The 21,422-nt window shown below is 33.9% G+C and overlaps 1 protein-coding gene across 2 annotated transcripts in view; it reads left to right on the top strand.

Annotated features, from left to right (window-relative positions):
* Positions 1 to 690: 690 nt before the first annotated feature.
* The window catches only part of LOC135213909 (golgin subfamily A member 6-like protein 7), a 33,392-nt gene continuing 12,660 nt past the window's right edge, over positions 691 to 21,422 (top strand). For both annotated transcript variants that reach the window (XM_064248005.1, XM_064248012.1), the window contains exon 1: positions 691 to 830. The gene's annotated coding sequence lies outside the window, so the exon portion shown is untranslated. The remainder of the gene's footprint in view (positions 831 to 21,422) is intronic.

Raw genomic sequence — 21,422 nt, 5'->3', positions numbered from 1 at the left:
CCCAAAGAGAGAATCGTCTTGAAATAAGGCAGAATGTTGCAGACAATTACGGTATTTTAGGGTCTTCCTTTTTTACAGAAGGAGGAGGAGGAAGAAGAGGAGGAGGAACACCTACATTTTTATCTTTGTTGTTTCCTGTTTGCTAATCTCCTGAATGTGGTAGATCCGACGCCAGACAACTCGCTGTCTCAAATAATAATAGTAAGAAGAAGAAGAAGAAGAAAAGAAGAAGAAGAAGGAGGAGGAGGAGGAGGAGGAAGAGGAGGAGGAGGAGAAGGGGAGACAAAGTTGGGAAAGGATGTGCAAAAGAATTGAAGAAATGAAAAAAAAATAAATAAATTAACAAACCACAAGACGAAAAAAGATTTGAAGGATGAACGAAATGAAGAAGAAGAAGAAGAAGAAGAAGAAGAAGAAGAAGAAGAAGAAGACAAGACAGAGAAAATTCTACAGAAGTGAAAAGACACATTGAAGAAAAACAAGACACAATTGAAGAAGAAGAGAAGAAGAAGACGAAGAAGAGGAGAGGAGGAGGAGGAGGAGGAGACACACTTGGCACTCACCAGGTGCCAACTCCTGCCCGTCCGCCATGCCCAGGGGCACTAAACTTAAGACATGCCCTGAGGGGTGGGGTGGGGGTTGGGGGGGGTGGGGGGGGGGACCCCAGAAAGCAGCTTAACATCAATTTGCAGTGGCTCTGGTTATCGTGTTGGAGAAGGTGGTGGCGTTGGTGTTGGTGTTGGTGTTGGTGGTGTTAAAAGGGGGTGAGGGGGAGTGTTGGTGATGTTGGTGAATTGTTGGGGATAAGTGTGAGGGTCAATTAAGAGAAGGTTAGTTGTGAGTTATAAATTCACTATTATTATAATAATTGAAAAAAGCTTATTATCAATCTAATACCTATCTAATACCTAGCACCATACACTATAACATCACTATATTATAACCATAACATCACTTTAACATCATCAGTTAAGTAGTTGTCGCTCTTAACCACTTCCCTACACATACTGCACTATAACTATATAACAAACTATAACTGAATAACTAACAACTATATTGCAACTATAGCATCACTATAACATCACCAGTCAAATATTCATCATTTTTAACCACTTCTCTACAAATACTATATTGTAACTATAGATCACAAACTATATTATAGCTAATTAACTACATAACTACATAATATAAATATGTAACAAAACAATAACATATAACTATATGATAGCTAAATAACTATATAACTATCTATCATAAATATGTAACACAAATTATAACATATAAACTATAAGGTAGCTAAATAACTATATATTATAAATATGTAACACAAACTATAACATATAACTATAAGATAGGAAATAACTATAGAATTAGATACCATAAATATGTAACACAAACTATAACATATAACTATAAGATAGCTACATAACTATATATTATAAATATGTAACACAAACTATAACATATAGATATAACTATAACTATAATTGCATTATTTACTCATGAGGTGTCAAGACTTAATCAATTATGAACAGGTCTCCTAAGACAAAACTGGGCTACTTGTATTACAAATTATCTAGGTCATATCATCATCAGGGTTTACAATTGATTAATTATCAATGATCAACAATAACTTTAGTACAAAACTGGGCTACTAAAATCTAAATGAAGATCAAATATATTAAAATATTTAAAAAAAAAACAAATGATATAAATAGCTGGATTAATATTAGTTGGATTATTGTGTAATCATATAAACACAATTAGGATTAATATTGTAATCATTTAAACACATAAACAAATATATAATAATATGTAAATGATAAACAAATATATACTATATAATCAATAAACATATGCAGGAAAACCCACACAAAGGATAAATATAAAATAAATATGCTCTTTCTTTTTCTATCCTATTTTTAGGGCACAACAGAGAAAACACACTAAGTATAAATGATATAAACATTCTCTCTTTATCTATTTTTTATCACAGCAGAAAAAACACACAAAGTATAGATAATATAAACATTCTCTCTTCCTCTATCATTTTCAAGGCACAATCAGGAAAAACACACACTAAGTATAAATAAAATAAATATTCTCTCTTCTCCTATAAATTTTTTAAAGCACAAGCAGGAAAAAACAAAGTATTAATAAAATAAATATTTTCTCTTTGTTATCAATTTTTTAGAACAAATTTTAGAGCACATTCAGAAAAAACACACAAAATAAAATCAATATTTTCTATCTTTTTCTATCAATTTTTTTAGAGCAAATTTTAGACCACAATCAGAAAAAACACACAAAAATAAAATAAACATTTTCTCTCTTTTTTCAATCATTTTTTAGAGCGCAATAAAAAAAAAACACACAAAAATAAAATATTTTCTCTCTTTTTTTCAATCTTTTTAGGACGCAAAAAAAAAAAAATAAAAAAAAACAACAAAAATTTTTAAAATACTTCTCTCTTTTTCCATCCATTTTTGAGAATACATTTTACACCAATATCAGAAAAAAACACGAAAAAATAAAATAAATATTTCTTATCTTTTCCTATTCATTTTTAGAGCACATTTTAGAGCACAATAAAAAACCACAAAAATTAAAATAAATATTTTCTCTCTTTTCTATCAATTTCTTTGGAGCACAATAAAAAACCACAAAAAAATAAATTAAATATTTTCTCTCTTTTTCTATCCATTTTCTTTTAGAGCACACTCAGAAAAACATCTTTACCTGCGAGGTCAACACTTCAGACCAGGTCACAGAACCTCTCTTAAAAGGATAAAAGGTCAACAATCTACTGATCTTAAGGTCAAGAACTTTTTTTTCCCGAGAAGAGAGCAAAGGATTAAACCATCCAAACTGGCGGATTACCTGTATTACTCGTCCAGGGGGGGCGACGACCCCTCCTCAGCATTCAGGTAGGTTATTTTCGCTGTATCCGTAGCTTCTGAATGAGGTCAGACGGACTCTCTACTGACCTAATTCTTTCTTATTAGGTTTTATCAGTGATTTCTGTGGTACTGTGTGAATGTTTTCAAATATTATATTATTATTTTATATATATTATATTTCAAATATTATTATATATATATATATATAATAATATATATATATATATATATATAAATATCCTATATATTATTATATATATCTATACGAATATATATGTAATATATATATATATATATATATATATTATATAATAATATATTATATATATACCCTATATATATATATATATATTATACAATATATATATATATATATATATATATATATATATATATATACCTATATATATTATATATATATACAATATATAATATATATATATATATTAGAGAGAGAGAGAGAGAGAGAGAGAGAGAGAGAGAGAGCCTTTAGAACCGCCAAAATACAAAAATAAAGCAAAAAATATAAATTCTCAATCAGCTTCACAGATTTTACAAAAAAACTACAAAACGCTGATATGTAAACATCAATAAACGTTAATAACAAACCTTAATATTTCTACAAAACACACCATACACATATACACACACTCTATACCTACACACTTCGTTGTCACTAAGCCAATAATAATTATATCTCAGCCAGTCTCCGCGTTATGGGTCTAGCCATATTCTTATATGTTATTTCTGGCTTGTCCGTTGAGGGAACCCGGTAGTTAAGTCATGACAAACCTTCACGAATCTCCAGTCATGTTTCTTTCTCACGTCTGTGAAGGTCCTTTTGTCCTCTTCCCTACGATTAGCGAGTGATAAAGGAAATGTGAAGGTTTGGCGCGAAAGTGTAAGAGACTGGGATCGGTGTACAGATAAGTACCGATAAGTCGAGACGTATAGAGACCAAGAATTTTAGACTTATTTTTCTATTTTACTTCAGCCTAAAAGAATGGTTTGTTCACGCGGGCCTACAATGACGTCGTGATTTGAAAGAAAGTTCATTGTACGAATGTATGATGAATCTAGTGATAATATGTAAGTGTTTACATGTAAAAAGGACCATACTATGAAACCTTGACACAGCGAAACAAAGATGGTTAGCTTGCCTTCGTCAAGAAAAATTTAGACCGATAACGTCAAAACACCTGAAATAAACCAAGAGCAATACGAACCAAAACAGCAAGATTTAATAGACAGTTGTTTGCAAAAAGAACAACCATAAATAAATTGAACTCTGCAATAACTTTACTTAAAAGCAAACTAGGCCTAGAGCGTCAATTCACAAACCGAGATGGAGTTTCTCGTACAAAATTTCCACTGGAGTATCGTCAGCCACATCTCCGAAGGCTTTGACTGGTGAGTTTCTTGTGTTTTGGTGTTCACAGAGGCCGATGGAAAGGGCAACGGGATGTCCCTCATCTACCGTTGGCCTTAGGTTTAACTGTTAGCTTTGCGTAGTACAGGAATAAGTTCGTTACATGTTAATTTTGCATAATATGGGCCTAGGTTCGTTAACTGTTAATTTTGTAAAAGATAGGTCTAGGTTCATCAACTGTTAACTTTGCACAATATAGGTCTAAGATTCTTTAATCATTAACTTTGTGCAATATAGGCCTAGGTTCGTCAACTGTTAACTTTGCAAAAGACAGGCCTAGGTTCCTATGCTGTTGACGTTGCACAGCATAGGCCTAGTTCTTTAAATATTAACTTTGCACAATATAGACCTGTGTTCTTTAACTGTTAACATAGGCCTAGGTTCTTTGAATAAACCTTTAAAGCGTTGATTCCTTAGTCTCACCGACTTAAGCCCAAAAGAGGCCTTAACATTCCACAGGAACATTGTTGACAAAAACATGGCTTCGTTATCTGAAGAATGTTTACGGTCAAAGGGCTGAAGGGAGATGGCTTGTAAAGGCTTGAAGAATGTAAATATTACGTGTAAAATAACTTACACAAAGACAACAAGAAAGGCAACTCACCTCTGTAAACCAACAAAGTCCAAATCTTTGATTACGTGGATCTTTAACAATCATAAACTTTGATAAAAACAGGTACTTACACTTTTAAAGATTCACTTACAATTTCATCTATTTGTTAATTTGTCTTTGTTACTTTACCTTTGACGTCTTATTTCTTTATTAATTCCTCTGTAATTCTCTCAAATGAACAACATAAATAATTAATTTACTTTCTTATTTATCCATTTATTTATCTATCTCTGTTTTCTAATGACAGATCTATTCTCTCTATACTTGATATTATCTCCTCAGTTCTCCTGCAATGTCTTTCAAATGAACATCATATTTTTCTGGAAGCTTGAATTTCCGGCCAGTGTCACCTGTGGGCTTGTCCCATATAATAATAATAATAATAATAATAATAATAATAATAATAATAATAATAATAATAATAATAATAATAATAATAATAATAATAAATGTATCACTCATTGATGTGGCAATACCATGGGACACCAGAGTAGATGAGAAAGAGGGAGAAAAAATTTATAAGTATCAAGACCTGAAAATAGAAATAAGAAGGATATGGGATATGCCAGTGGAAGCTGTACCCATAATCATAGGGAAACTAGGAGGCACGATCCCAAGATCCATGGAAAGGAACCTGGAAAAACTATAGATGCCGAAGTAGCTCCAGGATTCATGCAGAAGTTTGTGGTCCTGGAAACGGCGCACGTAAGTGGGAAAAGTGATGGACTCCTAAGGAGGCAGGATGCAATCCGGAATCCCACACTGCAAAAGCTACCCAGTCGAATAGGATGACTATAATAATAATAATAATAATAATAATAATAATAATAATAAAATAATAATAATAATAATAATAATAATAATAATAACCAACTAAAGAAAATACCCAACTGGAAAGCCCCAGGTCCCGATGTAGTCCATGGATACTGGCTCAAAAACTTCAAGGCTCTACACCCACGAATAGCAGAGCAACTCCAGCATTGTATCTCAAATCCCCATGCACCCAAATGGATGACCACAGGAAGAACATCCTTAGTACAAAAAGACAAGAGTAAGGGAAATATAGCCAGTAACGACAGGCCTATCACCTGCCTACCAATAATGTGGAAGTTACTAACAGGTACCATCAGTGAAAGGCTATACAATTACCTAGAGGATACAAACACCATCCCCCACCAACAGAAAGGCTGCAGAAGGAAGTGTAGGGGCACAAAAGACCAGCTCCTGATAGACAAAATGGTAATGAAGAACAGTAAGAGAAGGAAAACCAACCTAAGCATGGCATGGATAGACTATAAGAAAGCCTTCGACATGATACCACACATATGGCTAATAGAATGCCTGAAAATATATGGGGCAGAGGAAAACACCATCAGCTTCCTCAAAAATACAATGCGCAACTGGAATACAATACTTACAAGCTCTGGAATAAGACTAGCAGAGGTTAATATCAGGAGAGGGATCTTTCAGGGCGACTCACTGTCCCCACTACTCTTCGTAGTAGCCATGATTCCCATGACAAAGGTACTGCAGAAGATGGATGCTGGGTACCAACTCAAGAAAAGAGGCAACAGAATCAACCATCTGATGTTCATGGACGACATCAAGCTGTATGGTAAGAGAATCAAGGAAATAGATACCCTAATCCAGACTGTAAGGATTGTATCTGGGGACATAAGGATGGAGTTTGGAATAGAAAAATGCGCCTTAGTCAACATACAAAAAGGCAAAGTAACGAGAACTGAAGGGATAAAGCTACCAGATGGGAGCAACATCAAACACATAGATGAGACAGGATACAAATACCTGGGAATAATGGAAGGAGGGGATATAAAACACCAAGAGATGAAGAATACGATCAGGAAAGAATATATGCAGAGACTCAAGGCGATACTCAAGTCAAAACTCAGCGCCGGAAATATGATAAAAGCCATAAACACATGGGCAGTGCCAGTAATCAGATACAGCGCAGGAATAGTGGAATGGACGAAGGCAGAACTTCGCAGCATAAACATATAACAATACACAAAGCACTACACCCAAGAGCAAATACGGACAGACTATACATAACACGAAAGGAAGGAAGGAGGGTATTACTAAGCATAGAGGACTGCGTCAACATCGAGAACAGAGCACTGGGGCAAAATATGAAAACCAGTGAAGACGAGTGGCTCAAGAGTGCATGGAAAGAAGGACTGATAACAGTAGACGAAGACCCACAAATATACAGAGACAGGAGAATGACAAGCAGAACAGAGGAATGGCACAACAAACTAATGCACGGACAATACATGAGACAGACTAAAGAACTAGCCAGCGATGACACGTGGCAATGGCTACTGAGGGGAGAGCTCAAGAAGGAAACTGAAGGAACGATAACTGCGGCACAAGATCAGGCCCTAAGAACCAAATATATTAAAAGTTTATTGTTAAACTGAATCAATGAACCGTGGTGCTTCTGGCCAGAATGTAAAAGCCAAATTTCCCCCAAACGAATTTGGCAAAGGAAATTATTTACAGCCACAGAGAGAAATGTTTCAGTATAAACAGTGTCAAGGCATTTCCGGGGTTCAAAACAATCAGCAAGTTTCTCTCTTTTTTATAACATGTTTATTAAAATCTTTATAAATTTCAATTATTTTTAACTGACGAAAATTGCTGGTCGACAGTGGAGGACTACGAGAATTATAAGGACATATTTCTTGGAATTCTGTTGATGGAGTGAGAAGTCTGAGCATAACAGGGAAAGGTAAATGTGTCTTACAGTGAATCTAGAAAAAGCTTAAAATAGAACTGATTGAGATGCATTACGTATATTTCAAACTGGTGAGAGTGGTTAGGAGTTACTAAGATGAAAGCAAAGTAAAATGTGTTGGTGGGAGAGTGACTAGTTAGGTAATAAAGTGGTGTTTTTATATTTTTGATAGCATAGATGAAATAAACCTCACCAGCAAATGACCTGAGATCGATCCCACAGGGGAGAGACGATGAAGAAGCATTTAGCTCACATAAAATAAACACACACACACAAAGCCCACTGAGAGAGAGAGAGAGAGAGAGAGAGAGAGAGAGAGAGAGAGAGAGAGAGAGAGAGAGAGAATGACGAATGAACAGCGTCTGCCAGATTATGGGTCAATGACCTAAATAGGTCACTGGTCTCTTAAGTTATAAAATTATCTTCTACACGAGTTTCTTGACCTCAAAGTCAGAAAGGAAACAATGAATATAAAAGTGAAAATAAATTAGATGTCAAAAATAATAAAACTAAACAAGACACAAAAAGATACAAATAAAAACTTGAGAATTTACGGACAAACTCAGCCAAGGAAATGAGTAGGAATTCAATTTTAGAAAAAGCAAAATAAATTAGGAAAAGCATAATAAATACATCAACTGTATATTTCTCAGGAAAAATGTATGCAAATGTGATAAAGATATTCAAAAAGGGGATTTAGTTATAGAAAGTCTAATCCATTTCTTAAAAATGTCCTTCCCTAATTACTAGAAAAAAAAAAAATTTTAATTATAAATTTAAACAAAATTAGCATAGTTTCCCGTACAAAAATTAATTATATCCACTTAAATACAAATAGAAAGCACAAATGAGAGTACGCGCTGGATTTAAACATCGAATAAAATACTTTCACTTACAAGTAGAAAGTATAAATGAAAGTATAAACTAGAATAAAAACGTCAAATAAAATACTTTCACTTACAAATAGAAAGTATATGTGAATGTATAAACCTAATAAAACATCAAATACAATACTTTCACTTACAAATAGAAAGTAGAAAAGAAAGTATAAACTAGAATAAAACATCAAATACAATACTTTCACTTACAAATAGAAAGTAGAAAAGAAAGTATAAACTAGAGTAAAACATCAAAGAAATAATTTCCACTTACAAATAGAAAGTAGAAAAGAAAGTAAAAGCTAGAATTAAAACATCAAATAAAATACTTTCAATTACAAACAGAAAGTAGAAAAGAAAGTTTAAACTTCAATCAAAACTTTAAAGAAATCATTTTCACTTAAAAAAAAAAGAAAGGATAAATGAGTATATAAACCGAAATAAAAACACCAAATAAAAAGTGGAAAAGAAGGTATAAAAAGGAAGATAAACATCAAAGAAACGACTTAAAAATATGCCTATACTTCAGACCCAGAACTCGACGAGAACTTCATCTTAAGAATTCGTGGTCGAGTTGAAGCCAAATTGTTGCCTTATGACCAAAACTTCCTGACCCAATAAAGGTTCGTGAACCTCTCTTTAAAGTCTCTCTTTCTCTCTTATTTATTTTATTTTTGTGGGGAGAGGGGAGGGAAAGGATGGAGGGGGCGGGGGAAGGGGGAGACTTCATATTTGGCACCAGATGCCACCTCCACGCTGCAATTTTGGCGACAGAACGGGAGAACAATGCACTATGTCACTGACATGTACGTGACATGAGAGCGACGTGTCAGTGACATGTTGGTGACTACTTATACTAGAACCAATGTCATATATTCAAGTGATAATATTACTTATAGCAGAACATTTCACTTGGCCTAATTGTACTTCTAATAAAGTACATTCTTTCCTCGTTTTCAACGAAAACCGTAGCAGGGTGCTGCTTACAGTGTGCCTTAAGTGGCGTACTGTAGATGGTATTAAATATTCTGTAAGATTACATCTATGGCTTCAGGCGCATGCTTTCTCTAATCTAACTTTCACCACTTCCCCTTGTGGCCTCTTTCAACTTAGCTTTTCTTTATGCCAACTTTCTGCTTAATCAAAATTGATGGGAAAATGAGAGACGTGCTAGAGAGAAAGGTCATTGAAAACAGGTGAATTAAGCGTGTGAATCATGTACCTATTAGTTACCAGACTACTGTGGGTTGCTGTCAGATCGGAGAAGGTCATGGGGCATGCAATCTCATCCCTGGAATGATTTTCACTTTATTTCCCGTCTGTGTGGTCACTATTTCAGCAATAATTTAGATTCACAGTAAAAATTGTCTAAGGCAATTTACTTCACAAGGAACTTGAAGAATTTGGTCACAGAGTATCCCAAGAATGAGGTCACAGTATTTGGATACGCAACGAAAAGTTTACTATGACACTTACATACTTAAATACTTTTCTCTGCGAATTCTTGTAACTTTATATGCTGGTTTATCTCACTTCACGTTCGTTCAATTACACGAAATTCCCGTTTAACGACAAGGATTAAATTCGTGCTCACGAACAACGAATTTAAGTCTCACGAAAATTGGAAAAGTAAGTTCCGTCTCTGTTATTACAGGCCTAAATAAAATTATTTTTTTAATCAGTTGAAACTGGTGAAAAGTGCAGTTAATTTTTCCAGTAATTTTCTCCATGAATCTCCATTACAGCGCAACACAATAAATAAAAACTGTCTCTGTATCATTTTATACCTAAATAAATAAAATTATTTTATTAATGAGTTAAAACTGATAGAATTGCAGTATTTTTCCGGGAATATTTTGAAGAATCTCCATTACAGCGTCACAAAAAATAAAAAATAAAAATTCTTGAAGACAGTCTACATGAACTACTATCGCTTACTCGGGGAGTAAGCCTACAAACTACTTTGTTGTTGATGTTGTTGTTGTTATTGTTGTTCTGGTTCTTGCTGTTGTTACTCTTGTTAGGGGGGGGGGGTGGCGGAAACTGGGAAAGGTCTATAGAAGAGCCTAAAAAGATCTGAAAAAGGTGTTTCGCATCGAGTTAAAGTTACAGGAATTTTAGGATAGGATATTTATGATTTATTTATCGGAATGAAATTGCATAAAATAAAACAATTTTGAAGAAATAAATGAACTGTTATTTAGAGAGTATACAAGATAATTTTAACCTATCGCTTGATCTTACTTCAGAGATGCTTCTATGGGCTCTTTTATCTGCTACATGTACATTGAATTACACATAACAAGGCGATGGATGATTTCAACATCAAAATATAATACCACGAAAGAATGATAAGAAAAACCTTGACGTTCTTAGAAACATAATTATAGTTTTAAAAAATTTTTACAACTAGTCAAGATTAATAAGGTACGAGCCGAAGATATATGTTATATCACACGGAAAGATTTTCTTATATTTTAAAATATTTTATTTTTCACTCGCTGTTCTATTTACCAGTTCTTAAAGCATTTAAATCGGCTTTCAGTACAACAAGGCGTGATCCGACCTCCAGCTTACTCGGAACGCATGCAAAATCATCTTAAAAGTATGCAAGTTACTTTTATTGCAAATACCATGTAAAATGCAACTTGATAACCTGCAGATAGACTTCACCGAAAGAAGTTTTCAAATTGTAACGCAAACCCAGTTAAAGAGAGCTATCAGTGAAGTATAGCTAGACAAGATTTCTGGGACATAAAAATACGCCATTTAAAAAAAATCGCAAAATTAGCGTAACGCAGTAAGCGAAATGCGTAGGTAAATACGAAGTACTATTTAGTCTCAAATTCCGCGCGTAACTTGTCCAACCACTACTCGCAAATAAGCTTTGTAAGTAATCTTTGTAAATAATCTTTGCAAATAGGCTTCGTTCCAAATCAAAACAAGAGTTCTTGAGTTTTTTTTTAACCAGAAAACGACTAATGAGGTCCTTGGGTAAGCTTAAATTTAATGAGCGAATTTGCGTTTTGCGTAACGAACTGATATCCAATTATCATGGAAATGTGATTAGGCTTCGAATTCCCGCAATAATGTACTACTTCTACTCATTACAAATACGATGTAAAGCTTAACTAATATTCTGTTATAATTGGAATAAATTCACCATCGCCTGAATAATCCTAAGAATTCAAGAAGTGACCTCAAAAGGGCTCACTGACATCTAAAACAATCTCCAATTCATTGCATTATATTTGGCCAAGAAAGGTGATGTCAACTAATTCCACGGTGCCATCACCTACAAAGCCCCCACTTGGCACTTGGGCAAGTGCCACGTAATGCCCAACTATGCTTGGCACCTTTATTTCAAATGGTTAAGCCGAAATGACACTGGCAAAGGCCATATTATAGTATACTGGGAAACATATATATACTATATATATATATAGATATATATATATATATATATATAGATATATATATTATATATATATATATATATCATATATATATATTATAAATATATATATATATATATATATGTTCCCAGTATACATATAAATATGGCTGGTATCTGCCCAGACCTGTAGTGGGTTAGAAATGCCTTTGCCAGTGTCATTTCGGCTTATCCATTTGAAATAAAGGTGCCAAGCATAGTTGGCATTACGTGGCACTTGCCAAAATGCCAAGTGGGGGGGGGGGGGGCCCTCTGTTGGTGATGGCACCGTGGCATTAGTTGACATCACTTTTCTTGGCCAAATATAATGTAATGAATATATAATATATATAATTAATATTTACAACTGCAAATAGCTCATATTATATATTAAATATAGCTATATATAATATATATATAAATAGCTATATAATATATATATATATATATAATATATATATAATTTATATACATTTATAATATAATAATATATATATATTTATATATATATATATATTATATATATAGATTAGATATATATTATATATATATATAAAAAAAATATCTTATATATAAATATATATATATATAGATATATATACAATATATAATATATATATATAATATTATATATTTAATATATATATATACTATAATATTTTATATATATATATATATGTATATATCTCTATATATAACTATATATATATATATATAATACATATTATTAATCTATATATATATTATATTATCTTAAATATATAATTAAATCTATATTACTATAATATATATATATATAAAATAATAATATATATAAATATAAATATATATAGTATATATAATATATATATTATATATATATATATATATTATCTATATATTATATCTGAGCTTATTTGCAATGTTGTAAATATTAATATAATATATATATATATATATATATATATATATATATATATATATATATATATATATATATATATATATATATATATATATTTATATTCTATAAAATGGAGTATTATAGACGTCTTGCTGAAGCCTTCAAATGCTCCAATATACGGTGGTAATTTCTTCACTTATTCCCCATCAGGATTCAAGGCTTGCAATGGTAAGCGTATCCAAAAATGGATAAGAAATAGTATATATATATATATATATATATATATATATATATATATATATAATATATATATATATATATATATATATATTATATATATAGTATATATATATGACAACAGAATCTGACCAAAGTTTGTAGCATTCTATATCAGATCAAAATCGGCATAATTTATTTACTTTGAAAGGGATAAGACTGACAGACATTCTACCATATACTAGTTCCAAACGATACCTAGTTTTTTTTAATAGCTCTATTATCTTTTTACTATATTTCGGAATCATTCTATGAGGATCATCGAACAGACGATTCTTTTATAGTTAAGGCTCAGGTGTCCATACAATTGGTTTCACAGTAACATTTTCTACTAATACATTTTGATGACAGAAGCTGACAACGTTTTAGATTAGAGTTAATGGGAATCATTTCTGTATCGGCAAGAAACATATGTAGAGGGATACATAGAGAGACTTAATTTCATACAATCACTGATCACTGTTCAACACATATCACTTCACAGTAGCTTACAATGTCCAATCGTCATTACTTCTACAAGGTATCGACGGACCTCTGAATTTGATCCAAAGAAGTTAAACTGTACTCCTGTCTGAAAACTCAGTACTATGTTCTAAAGGGTCCACAATAATACAAAGTGTAAAAAGTCCGTGTATAATTTTGAAGACTTTACAGATAGCTTTCGAACCCAGGGAAGGGTTCGAAAGCTATCTGTAAAGTCTTCAAAATTATACACGGACTTTTTACACTTTGCATTATTGTGGACCCTTTAGAACATTATATATACTCTCGTGATAGAGAGTTTTTCCCTACTAAGTACTATAGTAGATTCACATCAACCGTGCATTCAATGTCTAGGACAGCCCCTTACAACGCTCCTGATTGGCTGCTGATATGCCAATTCACATAGGCTTATCAACGGGGCTGGCAATTCTCAATTTCTAGAGAGAGTTCACATAGGCAGGATGTCTGTTCCACCTCTCCTGAGGAATATGTTTTTCAAAAGCATCCCTCAGGAGAGGTGGAACATACATCCTGCCTATGTGAACTCTTGAGAGAGAGGCTGAGAGTTTCCAGCCCTGTGATTGGCTTATCAACAGCCAATCAGGAGCGTCGTAAGGGGCTGGCCTAGACATCAAATGCACGGATGATGTGAATCTACTATAACAAAACAATTACACAAATGAAAAAGGGTAACTGTTACAACGAACAGCAATAATCTGACTGTGCCCACCTAGTCTACCCTAAGCTAAATATTGCAGCCGACTCATCACGACACCAGAGAGCAAAATAGCTCACCGAGACGTGACATTAAATCTTTCCTTTCGTGTAGCGAAAAAAACAAACAAACAACAAAATTAGACCGTTTGCAGTTGTGTCACATGGAGGTACTTCCTTCAGGTATAAGGAGCCCTTAGGAGAGGGTAGCTTCAGGATGCTTCAGGTACAGGGCATCTGGGAGGGGGTAGCTTCTAAATTTGGTAAGGGGGGGAGGTGTTAGGACGATGTGGCTTAAGGTATGGCAAGGTAAAGTTAGGAGAACATACTTTCATAGAGGGGAAAGGGTACTTACGGGTACTTTCGTATAAAAGTTTTCAAAAATGGGGAGGAGAGAAAGGATAATTCAGGTAAAGGGATGGGGGGTCTAGGGGAGGGTGTAATAAGGATATCCCCCTAAGGGGGGGAGGTGCAGAGACAGGTAGCGATGAGGGAGAGGGTTAAGGGGTAGGGGAAATGCCCAGTGGGTAGAAGAGAATTAAAGAGTTGGCAAAGGCCGACGCCTTGCCCGGATGACTCAAGGGGAGAGAGCTGTCCAATACACCTCTCTCTCTCTCTCTCTCTCTCTCTCTCTCTCTCTCTCTCTCTCTCTCGTCTAGCACTACACCACTCGGATGTTTTGCTTCCTCAATGGGCGATTTTATATTTATCTCCTTTGCTGTCTCGAATAACAGCCACTCCCGCTGACATTTCTGCTCTGAGGGATGACTGTCGGTTATTTAAGGGTCGTCTGGGGTCATCTTTCAAATCGGTATGTTAGGTTTTATTTACTTTAATTCTTCATTTGCCACAGGTGCATTTTGTGATGATGGGTAGGGGAATGATGGGATATTCAAGACAGAAATTGATGTTGTAGCAATAGTGTTTTAAAACGGTTTTAAAATAACTTTAATGAACACTAAAAACTGTAAACAATATCTTAAACAAAATAAAATATGAGTGCACGCATGCCTATAGGTCTATGTTTTGTAAGGGTTGAATAGCCTCTATCTATATAAGGTAAATATATGCTTTCATTGTCATGTATACAATATAAAGCGGTTTAAAGAAAACATTAATGAACACTAAAAACTGTAAACAATATTTTACACAAAACAAACAAGCACAGCTGAGAGCAAAAAAAACACAAACATTTAGATGTAGTGGGTAACAATGGCAGAAAGCACAGGGTGCCACACACAGTCTTAAAAAAAAGACTGACGCAGAGAAACAAGAATAAATTCTTGTACAATTTTTGGAAGAAGCAGACTTCTATACAATGCTATAGCTAAAAAGGTGGGCATTAAACACTAAGCTATGGCTCGAGATGTGGACCCCAAAAGATCAAAGCTAATGGTGGAGGTTGTGGACCTTTCAAACCAGATATCATAAACGAATGGATGTTGGAGATGGACCTCCAGAACCAGGCAAATGTTGGCGATGTGGACTTTGACAGCCATAGTGAATCAATTGAAAAGTGAACCTTGATCACCATGACCTCTCTCCCTCTCTCTCTCTCTCATTATTTTTTTTCTCTCTCTCGTTCTGTCTGTCTCTCTCTCCATATTTTTCTTCTCTGTTAAAGAAAGTAGTTCATTCTATCGCAAAGCCACTTGCAATATTATTAAGACAAAGTGTAGATACAGGCAAGATTTATGATGAGCACAAATTAGCATATATTACCCCTACTTTCAAAAGTGGATCAAGACTAGAGGCAAGTAATTATAGGCCTGTGAGTCTAACATCACATATTATGAAAGTGTATGAAAGGGTAATGAAGAAAAATATTATGAAACATTTAATAAAAAATAATTTGTTTAATAAAGGACAACATGGTTCGTACCCGGAAAAAGTACACAAACCCAACTGTTAGTCCACCGTGAGAACATATTCAAAAATATGAAAAGCGGAAATGAAACAGATGTGGTTTATTTAGACTTTGCAAAAGCTTTTGACAAAGTAGACCATAATATATTAGCGAAGAAAATTAGAAAACACAATATCGTGGATAAAGTAGGAAGATGGTTAAAAGAATTTTTACACAACAGAAAACAGATAGTTATTGCAAACGACGAGAAATCGGATGAAGCCAAGGTAATATCCGGTGTGCCGCAAGGTACGGTGTTAGCTGCAATACTGTTTGTTATTATGATTGAAGACATAGACAGTAATGTTAAGGATTCGGTAGTGAGTAGTTTCGCTGATGACACAAGAATAAGTAGAGAAATTACTTGTGATGAAGATAGGAACGCTCTACAAAGAGACCTTAACAAAGTATATGATTGGGCAGAGGTAAATAGGATGGTATTTAACTCTGATAAATTTGAATCAATAAATTATGGAGACAGAGAAAGAAAGATATATGCATATAAGGGACCTAATAATGAGACCATCACAAATAAGGAAGCAGTTAAAGACCTTGGTGTGATGATGAAATAGGAACATGTTATTATGCAATGATCAAATAGCAACTCTGTTGGCAAAATGTAAAGCAAAAATGGGAATGTTGTTACGGCACTTCAAAACAAGAAAAGCTGAACACATGATTATGCTTTATAAAACATATGTTCGTAGTCCACTTGAATATTGCAATATGATATGGTACCCACACTATCAAAAGGATATTGCACAAATAGAGAGTGTACAAAGGTCCTTTACAGCTAGAATAGAAGAAGTTAAGGACCTAGACTACTGGAAAAGACTACAATTCTTAAATTATATAGTCTGGAAAGGAGAAGAGAACGCTACATGATAATTCAGGCATGGAAACAGATAGAAGGAATAGCAGAAAATATCATGGAACTAAAAATATCAGAAAGAGCAAGCAGAGGTAGATTAATAGTGCCCAAAAATATACCAGGAAAAATAAGGAAAGCACACAGGACATTAATCCACTACGCACCAGCATCGATAATGCAGCGTCTATTCAATGCGTTGCCAGCTCATCTGAGGAATATATCAGGAGTGAGCGTAGATGTGTTTAAGAATAAGCTCGACAAATATCTAAACTGCATCCCAGACCATCCAAGATTGGAAGATGCAAAATATACCGGAAGATGTACTAGCAACTCTCTGGTAGACATTAGAGGTGCCTCACACTGAGGGACCTGGGGCAAACAACCCGAACAAGAATGTAAGGTAAGGTTAAGGATAAGGTTTCTCTCTCTCTCTCTCTCAATGTGTTTTCCTCTATCTCTCTTACGCATTTCTCTCTCTTTCCTCTCTCTCGGCTCTCTCTCTCTCTCTCAAATTTGTCTCTCATCTCTACTCTTATTTCTCTCTCTCTCTCTCGTCTCTCTCTCCTCTTTTCCCTCTCTCTCCTCTCCATCTCAATGTTTTCTCTCTCTCTCTACTTATCTCTCTCTCATTCCTCTTTTCTCTCGCTCTATGCTCCCTCCTCTCTCTCTCTATCTCTCTCTCTTTTCTTTTCCTCTTTCTCTCTCTCAATGTTTCCTCTCTCTCTCTACTATTTTCTCTCTCTCTCTCTCTCTCTCTCTCTCTCTCTCTCGTCTCCTCTCCTCTCAAGGTTTCTTTCTCTCTCTCCTACTCTATTTCTCTCTCCCTCTCTCTCTGGCTCTCTCTCTCTCTCTTTCTTTCTCTAGGTTTCTCTCTCTCAACCCCCGCCACACCTCTCTCTCTCTCTCAATATTTTTCTCCTACTCTATTTCTCTCATTTCCTATCTTTCTAGCTCTCTCTCTCTCTCTCTCTCTCTCTCTCTCTCTCTCATCTAACTTTCTCTCTATTTCTCTCATTTCCTATCTCTCTCTTCTCTCTCTCTCTCTCTCTCTCTCTCAACATTTTCTCCTCTATTTCTCTCATTTCTATCTCTCTCTCTCTCTCTGCTCTCTCTCTCTCTCTCTCTCTCTCATTTTTTCTCCTCTATTTCTCTCTTTCATCTCTCTCTCTCTCTCTCTCTCTCTCTCTCTCTCTCTTTTCTCTAATTTGCTCTCTCTAAACCCCCGCCCCACATGAGAGAAAAACCAATGTTTCCTCATATTTAACCTCGTGAACCAGAGAGAGAGAGAGAGAGAGAGAGAGAGAGAGAGAGAAAGAGGGTATGGGCACGTGGTCAAGTGATAAAATCTTTAAACCTAAAAGGGGTAGCCCTAGACTTATGCCTCTCTTAATGACTAATGGTATTATAATGGTTTCTAATGCGTTCAGTGGTCAGTATCTTCGTAAGTGCATATATATATATATATATATATATATATATATATATATATATATATATATATACCATATTAAACACATACTACTTAAGCCTAACTACCAGTATCTAAATCGTACACAGATCATCTCCAATACTGAGCTCAATTATAACCTAACAGTATCACACTCCCAGTCAACATCTGCCCATCTTTTTAAACAAATTATAATCAGGAACCCTAAAGAATGCAAACTTATTTATAAAAGTACTGAACATCTTTCCGTAACTCCAACACATTTCCCTTTTGGCAACTACAGAAGATGTACAGTATCTCTTCTCCTTAAGAAAGTGTGGTGGTGAAATATACGTTGGAGACACTCCAACTCTTTTCGAAGACATGCGTTTAGTTGTGCTCTTTTAGAGCAAATGTTCATGAAGATGCTTGCAACCTTATTCACATACATGCTTACAAATATAATGTATGCATGTATGCACGTGATTTTGTACGTATGTACGTATATGTATGTATATATATATATATATATATATATATATATAATATATACATTATATATATATATATATATATACACACACACACACACAGAGAGAGAGAGAGAGAGAGAGAGAGAGAGAGAGAGAGAGAGAGAGAGAGAGAGAGAGAGCATCAATATCAGTTTAAAACATCACCCACCATATCAAATTCCTTCAAGATGACATATAGGCCTACACTGAAACCAATCCTACTTGCAAGAACAAAATAACATACCAAACCGGTAGGAATAAAGTAACCAAAACATACATTTCCAAATAAAATATAAATAAAACTCACTAAATCTATCTAATAAACTTTGGAAAATGACCTACCAAAGGTCGACCTTCAACTAAAAAGAGAAGCCAGACCAGGTTAGGTCAACTAAAGACTGTCTGGGCTACTAGACTCGAGGTGCCAAATTGTCTGAATTCCTCCGATTGAGAAATTGTGGGTGGTTTCAAGAATTATCTAAATTGGGGGCCATTAGGTCAGAAATCTACTTTTTATGGCTTATTACGAAATTATGTTATGTCGTTTCTAAATACGTTATTTTTATTCAGTTTATGTAACGAAACATGTGTGCATGTATGTCTATAGGCCTATGTTCTGCAACGGTTGGATAGCTGCTATCTACCTGGTATTATTAGGTTATAAATTCCAGTTTCATGACTTATTACATAATTATTATGTTATGTCGTTTCCAAATACGTTATTTTTGCTTTATTTATTATGCTAAATATGTGTCCACGCACGTATAATAGGTCTATGTTTTGCAGCGGTGGTATAGCCGCTATCTAAATAATGTAAATATATGCTTTCATTATCACGTATAAAACATAAAGCACGTGACGGAATAATGATTGTTTTAATTAACATATAACATTATATAATATATTTATTATTATTTATTATCAAATAATTTCATGACATCGACATAAATTGTACGTCCAATCGTATCATGGAATAACGATCGTCTGGAATACATAATAATCAAGATAAGATATTAAAGCTATCTTATCAAAAATTTCATAAAATCATCGATATAAACACAAACTTTAATTCTATCAAAGTCTGCCACGTAATATTCTACCGTTTTCTCTGAATCCCTTTCAAAGAAAACGCTAACATTATATTTAGCTCTAAATGGCGTATGGGAAACGAACTGCTTGTACTCTGAATTTATCAAATACTTTCATAAATTGTCCAAAGACAGAATATATTAGAGACTCCTGTCAATGGCAGATGACAGATTAATGAATATTACAAACACTTGGTCTCTGGCATGGCCGGTGGGGCCTATAAATAGCATACATGACAAGGTAGCAAACGTAGGAATACTTTGGGTTTGAATTGCTAAATAGAATATATATTATATACGTATATTTTACCTCAGAAATACAAACTTTTTCCTTTATTTATGTTGGCAAAAACAAGTTGTCTCGTTGTCCTGAATATTCTCTCGTTTTCTGCACGATTAAATTAATAGAATTTAAAATAACCATTAACATAATCAGTGGAAAACTATCTCAACAAGATAGGTAATATATACTAAGTGACAGATCTAAATACTATATCAATGAATAAACAGACTAATGTATGAAAAGACCTTACATAAACAAGGTACAAGGTCTTAGAGCCTCATTAAAAGGAAAAAAAATAAAATAAAGCCTTGGACTTTGGCAAGGCTCTGCTGAATTCTTGAATGTACAATAATTGTATCTCTGCCTGTATAATGTGATTTTGTACAATCTCTCTCTCTCTCTCTCTCTCTCTCTCTCTCTCTCTCTCTCTCTCTCTCTCTCTCTCTCTCTCTCTCTGGTACAAAAATAAACCAATAATTGTATAAATAGCTCAATACATAAACAAATAACTAAGTAAATATATATATAAACAAAACCATACATTTCCTGGTATGATTTTGTTTATCAGTGTATTTACTTATTTAGTAATTTATTCATGTATTGAGTTATTAATTTAATTATTGGTTTGCTAAGGATTAAGGAAAATTTGAACACAAAATTAACTTTAAAGATAAAAATGATAGCAAGGTCTTTTCACTTTTTTTTCACCTTTTAAGTCTGATAAAAACATTAACATTATTTGTTATTTATTCACGTTTTTCAAACACAAATCACCTACGTTGTTTCACCAATGTCTTAGTAATCGTAAGCTTGCGTTACAAACAATATTGATGAAATACATTACGCAAATAGTCCAGGTTAGTGTAATTAAAAATATGCATAATTACATGAAAAGTGGCATTTTTTATAAATTAAAATAGGTACGTAACATAGATGGCTTACAATGGTTAACACTAGGTTTTAACACACATA

This window comes from Macrobrachium nipponense, chromosome 19, assembly GCF_015104395.2.
Source record: "Macrobrachium nipponense isolate FS-2020 chromosome 19, ASM1510439v2, whole genome shotgun sequence".
In the NCBI taxonomy this organism is placed as follows: domain Eukaryota; kingdom Metazoa; phylum Arthropoda; class Malacostraca; order Decapoda; family Palaemonidae; genus Macrobrachium; species Macrobrachium nipponense.
The sequence above is the reverse complement of the archived record's forward strand: the minus strand, read 5'-3'. Positions and strand labels throughout refer to the sequence as shown.